Raw genomic sequence first — 7,500 nt, forward strand, 5'->3', positions numbered from 1 at the left:
ATACACGAATGAATATTAACAAATGAAAGTCTTAAAGAATAAAATATGAAAAAAAAAAAATCAGAATTTACAGTCTAAAATCAAAACGAATAACATTTCATAAGCTAAGAAAATCAATGTATACAAATCAAAATTTCTTAAGATATTGAAATACAAAAAAAAAAAGAAGAAAAAATCAAATCACCTATATCGATAGTAACAAATTCAGTCTATTTATCTGTGGTACCTCAACCTCTTTATGAGGTAACCACAAATATTTACACATAACCCAGTCGAATCTCATCTCCAAACATTTGCAGCTGTATGAAAGAACCGAAGGAGAAGCATAGTCGGGCAGGCAGGTACAGCATCCCAGGCTACCATCTGTCTTCCGACCCTCCACCATCTGTCAGTGCCGAAACTCTCCCCGCTAAAGTGCCAGCTGGCCCCCTTTCTTTGCACCCCACCTGGCACTCCCTAAGACATTTACCTCGAGTAATGTATAAATATATGTGTACATGACGGAGAGAGAGAGAGAGAGAGAGAGAGAGAGAGAGAGAGAGAGAGAGAGAGAGAGAGAGAGAGAGAGGGTATCATGGCAACGGAAATTTTAAAATTCCTAATTGTGAATGGAAAAAATATAACCACAACAACGTTACTTCGTTACTATCCCGCTCAAACTCGTTAGTTCCTTTGGTCGCTGCAACCTCACCATCCTTCTGAGCTAAGGATGAGGGTTTGGGGGAGCCTATAAGTCTATCTGCTGGGTCATCAGAGGCCATTGCCTAGTCCTCCTTGGTCCTAGCTTGTGTGGAGAGGGGGCTTGGGCGCTGATCATATGTAATATGGTCAGTCTCTAGGGAATTGTCCTGCTCGATAGGGCAATGTCACTGGCTCTTGTCCCGGCCATTCATGAGTGGCCTTTAAACCTTTAAACCTAAGCTACAACCCTAGTTGGAAAAAAACAGTATGCTATGAGCCAAGGGGCACCACTGGGAAAATAGCTCAGTGCGGATATAAGGAAACAGATGGAAGAGATAGAATAGTCGGCCTGAATGCACCCTCAAGCAAGTTCGCTATTGTGTCATACAGTACAAAAATTCCTGAAGGAAATATCTTGGCTGAGCTTCTTGCGGTTTGCCCGCTACTGTGGAATCTGTAAATCAGAATTGATGGAAGAAGAAAGTAACCCTCGAGACAGTGTTTTAATGACAAAACTATAAAATAATGTCTGGGAGGAGAGAAAACTGAATTAAAGGATTGATTCTTATACAAAAAAAGGAGCATAGATATTAATTCATAAAAAAAAAAAAAAATAATCGGGAGCAACGTCTGATGATTACCTCCGAAGATGGAGACGACAGCAGATGTTGCATCATACACAAGATAAAATAGTAATTAGATATCAAGTTGAAAATTAATTTGTAAGGAATAGGAGTGAATTTACCACCAAGATATGTCTAAAAAGAGTTAATTTCAGTCTATCGTGTTCATTCAATAGCGAGACGGACATCCAAAATTCTCGAGTCTCTAAAACCATAAATATATACGTGTAAAATACGAAATTACATTCAGTATATATCCTTCTTGGTTGTAACCCGGTACAGTCTAGTAATATTCAAAATGCCACCAGCTATAGTCGTTGTTGAAATATTAGGGCTACATTTATAATGATTGGAGTAGTAACCTGTCCATTGGCTAAGGAACCAATGGAAGTTTTTTTGAGAAAGAGGGTAACTGCCAGAACTTACAGTTAAGATAAAAAAAAGACACCAATTCTTGTATCAATTTCGGAGATAATTACGATGAAATAGAACCAATGTATATACTCCTTTGATTCATAAAGGATACGTGAACCTATTGAAGCTGTGTTTATCGAGGAAGGTATGGGATTGAAGAGAGGGGGTAGGGAGACTAGGAAAATTGGAATGCTGATGTAAATAGTATAAAAAATAGAGCCCTAGATTTTCCTCAAATGGATACAACGAAAGAGGAAAACAGATTCACATAAATTATGCAGGAATTTATTGGTGGGGAAATTTCTTTTAGAGGTAATATATTTTTATTACCTAAAAACAAGACTGGTATATAAGATATCCTAATAGAATGTGAAAGGTTACTAATTTAAAGGTTTAAAGGCAGCCCATGAAAGGCAGAGGCAAAGTACAGTAACACTGCCCTTGGTTGCAGGACAATGCCCTAGAGAATGACTATATATACATATAATCATTGCCTGGGAGGGCCAGGCAATGGCTGCGGATGATTCAGCAGGCAGACATATAGTCTCCCCAAACTACCAATCCTTAACTCACAAGGATGGTGAGGTTGCAGACACTAAAGAAACTATCGAGTTTGAGCAGGATACGAACCCCAGTCTGGCCAGTGCCAGGCACGGACGCTTCCACTAGGTCATAATTACAACTTCTACTGGGACAGATCTGGAATATATATATATATATATATATATATATATATATATATATATATATATATGTGTGTATATATATATGTATTTATATATGTGTGTGTATATGTATATATATATATATACATACATATATACATATATGTATATATATATATGTGTGTATATATACACACACACACATATATATATATATATATATATATATATACTCACATATATATATACACACATATATATATATACATATATATATGTATATATATATATATATAACACACACACACACATATATATATATATACACACACATATATATATATATATATATATATATATATATATATATATACTATATATATACTGTATACTTACTTTATATATTATTTTTCTTCACCATGACCTTATCCCCTGCAGGGAGTAGCGCCAGACGGGTTTAGCCTTCTAGTATCTCCACAAGGTTTTGGAAGTGAGGTTACTAACCCCGCGCCCCTTTTTCTTGACCCTAGGCAAAGCTGTGCGTGCGCATATGGATTTGATATATAGTGATATATTACAAGTTATAAAATATTCATGAAAAAAAGCTAAAATAAATCATGTACCTTTTTCAGTCACAACTTTAAGCACCCTGTGTACATCAATCATTTCGAGCCAAAGACTGTTCCTGATTTTTTTTATTTTTTTTTTTTTAAATAAACCTTTGATTTAATCAAAAGTATACAACGGATTATAGCGGTTCCCACACGAAATATATTAATCATTTAGAAGAATACCACCCATTAATCTTGAGGATGTGAGATAAAAAGGTGGAAATACTATAGCAAAGTCTTTCTCTTGTAATTCCACTTCAAAGTAAAACAATACTCATGCTGAGAGAAAAAAAAACATTACAAATTATGATATCAACAAAGCGATGGACTAAATTATCAAAGATGTCCCTCTTAAATTTTACCGTAATAAAGGACATTTGAACGAATTATTACCCGCTGTTTAAATCAGAACTTGTATGTCTCCGGCACGCGACCTGCGCCATGTGAAAATGAAGAGGCATTTCCCGGGAAAAGGCCATAAATCTCTCATCTTGACAATATTATGAAACCCATTTATCTCGCGCAAAACCACTTAATCTTCAAAGAAAGCGCAGCGCGATGTGAATGATTCTTGGCCAATGAATTTCGCCCGCGTGACTAATAACAAGATTTACTCTGTTGTTTACGAGAGAAATCAACTTCTGGAAGAGTCTAGGATTTCCTTCGAGAGTTGCTGGATAACGTGACCCTTGAGAAGGATAATAATATCTTCTTAGGAATTCCGATGGAAACAGTTGAGATTAAAAATCCTTCGACATTTGAAGCGAATCAATCTTGGATTCTCTCTCTCTCTCTCTCTCTCTCTCTCTCTCTCTCTCTCTCTCTCTCTCTCTCTCTCTCTCTCTCTCTCTCTCTCTCTCTCTCTCTCTCTTTCATGCATCTAAAATCTTATAACATTTATGCGGAATAATTTTTGTTTCTACGTAACGTTCTAGTTCTAAAAAAAGTACAAAATAACCCTTTTAATGTTAACGATCATCTACGATGCAATCATTTCGATATTGATCGAAGTAGTTAAAATTTTGCATAAACGGATGAATATATCACCAGTGAAAGCAGTCTGAAGATGTCAAAATAATATTATATACCAAATTTCCGACAAAACTATTTGGACATGGAATATTGGGGGAAAATTTCTCAAGAAAAAAGAAAAGAAATATTTACTGAGCTACTTAGTAGACCAATATGAGTACCGGCGTGTTACAGATAAAGCAACAGGTGTAACCAAAATCTTGATTATTTTCAGGAATATATATTTCTTTTCGGTGGCACTCAGGTCTCCTCGTCTCTCGGGTATGGGGGAGCAGTCATACTCAGGTGAGTGTGTGTATACACATACACACACACACACGCACATGTATATATAATATATATATATATATATATATATATATATATATATAATATATAATATATATATATATATATATATTCTATCTTTACTATCACGCTAAACCTTCCCGTCGATTGGGTAGGGAAGGAGAGGGGTATTCATACCCTAGTGTGAGGTGGTGCGTATGCATGTGTATATATAATCTATCTAAATATTTAGCCGTCATTTTTTAAAGGTCTCGTACACTATCATACCTGAGAATGGTATGGTAGGAATGTAATCATCAGAGAGATCCAAGTCTCCAAGAGGGAATTTCCTTTGCACGTCTGACCTCTGATTCCATAAATTTCTAGAGGCATTCCGGGCAAGTGGCTTTTGTAATACTCGAAGTGATGAGAGTGGGGGGGGGGGGGATAGTAGATACTTGAACTCACGAATGCTCTTACGGAAATATGTTTTGACTCTTGCGATGCTTCTGTTGTTATATATAATTATTTGATCAAAATATTTTATCCATTGTTGTTTTTATAAGACTTAGATCCTTTTTTATCTTGCTTTTAATTTCTGTTGTTTTTATATATGTCAACTGATACGTCTGCTTTGCTATGAATATTTTACATATTTTCAAAACGGAATTTACTAGAACATTTATAATTTATGTCACTTAGTTTTCTAGTTTAGTGTGGTCTTTGAAGACTTTACTAAAATCGCTGTTAAATTTGTAAATTTTCCCATTCATATTTCCGTTATTTTTTGTTGTTAAATTTAGATATTACACTAAATCGACTGTTTAATTTTAATATCTTTCTTGCTTGTGGGTTCGGAACGTTCGGAACTTCCTAAGGAAAGTTCAAAATTGATTATTAGAGTAAATGACTAATATAATTATTTTATTTTATTAATAATTAATTACCGAGTGTTTCATTTTCTGTAAATGGATGGTAGGTTGGCATAATCAGCTACATTTATTCTATACTTGTTAAAACCCTTAATTCTATATTAACTTTATCTTCATGTATCTGTTATATTTCAGTATTTCAATGCTAATTTCTCGTCTATTCACATTCTCAACTGACTGTTGGACTCTTTTATATATATATATATATATATATATATTATATATATATATATATATATATATATATATTATACCTATACATATATGCAGTATAAATATATGAATGTATATGTATATAAATACACACACACGTGTGTATATATATATATATATATATATATATATATATATATATATATATATATATATATATATATATATATTCAACGTATATACCTCCCCTTGAAGTTTTGATTAAGTATTACTCGGTTAAGATTCATCACCCCACCCTGACCAAAGTGCCAAGGAGATATATATGTGTCGACAACTTATGGGTTTTCTTATTGGACTAAATTTCTAGTCTTTAATTAGACTTATCATTGCTTAACTTAACTGATGGAACGATCAAGGGTATGGCAAACGCTTTCTATCATGAACAGTAATCGGGAAAGTCTGAGAAAGAAAGGTAAATGCAGAAGTCCAGTTGATGAATAATCGACCTGAGAGATGAAAGGAATGAAAAGTGAAACTGCAAAAAACAGTGAAAGGGTTTGGAAATATCCGTAAGAGTAAATGTGAGAAGAGCAAGGTTTTGACAGTGAATCGAAAGCAGCAAATAGAGAAAAATATATGTTAATATGGATGGCGAGTCACATAAAAGGCGAAGTAGGAAAGGTAACAAGGTGTGTGCTAAAGAGTGGAATGGGATTTACAGATCTTAAGGGAGTTAAATGTAGATGCTAGATGTGAATGAAAGAAAAAACAAAGGTTGGAAATCGTTTGATGACCTGTTTGCGTGGTAATGTGCATGCAGTTGAAAAAGAATTAAAAGGGGTGAAAATGTGGAGATAAAAAGATGTAGTAAAATGGATAACCTGAAAAGAAAGGATGATTTGACGATTAGTAACAATTGACAGTGTGTCAGCATTGAGATGAAAAGAAACGTCTAAAAAGTGGCTGGACATGTTTAAAGGTTTAAAGGCTGTTCAAAAATGGCAGAGGCAAGGGACAGTGAAATTGCCGTATCGAGCAGGACAATGCCCTAGAGACTGACCATGCATACATATGATCAGCACCCAAGCCCCTTCTTCCCCCCATTGCTAGGACCAAGGAGGGCCAGGCAATGGCTACTGATGACTCAGCAGATAGACCTATAGGCTTCCCTAAACCCTCCATATTTAGCTTACAAGGTTGCTGAGGTTGCAGTGACCAAAGAAACTAACTATTTTGAGTGGAACTTGAACCCCAGTCTGGCGTTCACAAGTCAGGGACGTTACCACATCGGCCAACACAAAAGGAAAGGATACGAATGCATCAATATGAGAGAGGCAAGTGGGGGCTGGGGTTGGCTGGCTACTACTGACCCATCTGTCTATGTGTATGATAGGACTAATATAATGGAATTTTTCCGTTTAGGAGGGTCATGCATGATCGAAAAGTTAAGAGTATGAATGAGGAAGCTATCATTACCTGTAGTCATTTTTTTTTTTTTAGTGAAGCAGATTTGCACTGACTCGCAGGGGTCCCCTTTTAGCTCGGAAAACTTTCCTGATAGCTGATTGGTCGGAAGTATTTTTGTCCGAATACTTCTGACCAATCAGCTATCAGGAAACTTTTCCGAGCTAAAAGTGCACCCCTGAGAGTAGGTGCAAATCTGCCTCACTAAAAAAAAGTTGACTATAGTTAAGAAACACGCATGAGTGTTGAGAAAATAATAGATTATATGTATGTTTAATATAATAATTCGGCGTATATGATCTTTGATGCCGTGACAAAAGATAAATGCATAAATCAATCAATCACATACTAAACCCTAAAAATTGATAAACATAAGTTTCATAAATAAAAATACAAAAAAAAAAAAAAAAAAATTCGGATAAAAACATGCGTAAAATTATCCGACCCAAAATTATTCAATAATCCAGTCAAATTTATGTGGTTTTAATACTAATTCATATTACTGGTCCACGGAAAAGTTTCTTCGTACGGATATTTGGTAAAGTGTGAATTAATAAATAAATCTCTTTACCTTTCTCATTATTTAGAACAGATTCCATGTGTCTTTGTAAGACAAATAATAAATTGAAGTTTTGAAGAGAAAAAAAAGACTGATGAA

General features: G+C 34.8%; 1 protein-coding gene across 3 annotated transcripts in view; it reads right to left on the reverse strand.

The window, feature by feature from the left end:
* Sobp (Sine oculis-binding protein) overlaps nucleotides 1-7,500 on the reverse strand; it is a 431,796-nt gene that overhangs the window by 145,445 nt on the left and 278,851 nt on the right. The window lies entirely within an intron of this gene.

Source organism: Palaemon carinicauda, chromosome 9 (genome assembly GCF_036898095.1).
Source record: "Palaemon carinicauda isolate YSFRI2023 chromosome 9, ASM3689809v2, whole genome shotgun sequence".
Lineage (NCBI taxonomy): Eukaryota > Metazoa > Arthropoda > Malacostraca > Decapoda > Palaemonidae > Palaemon > Palaemon carinicauda.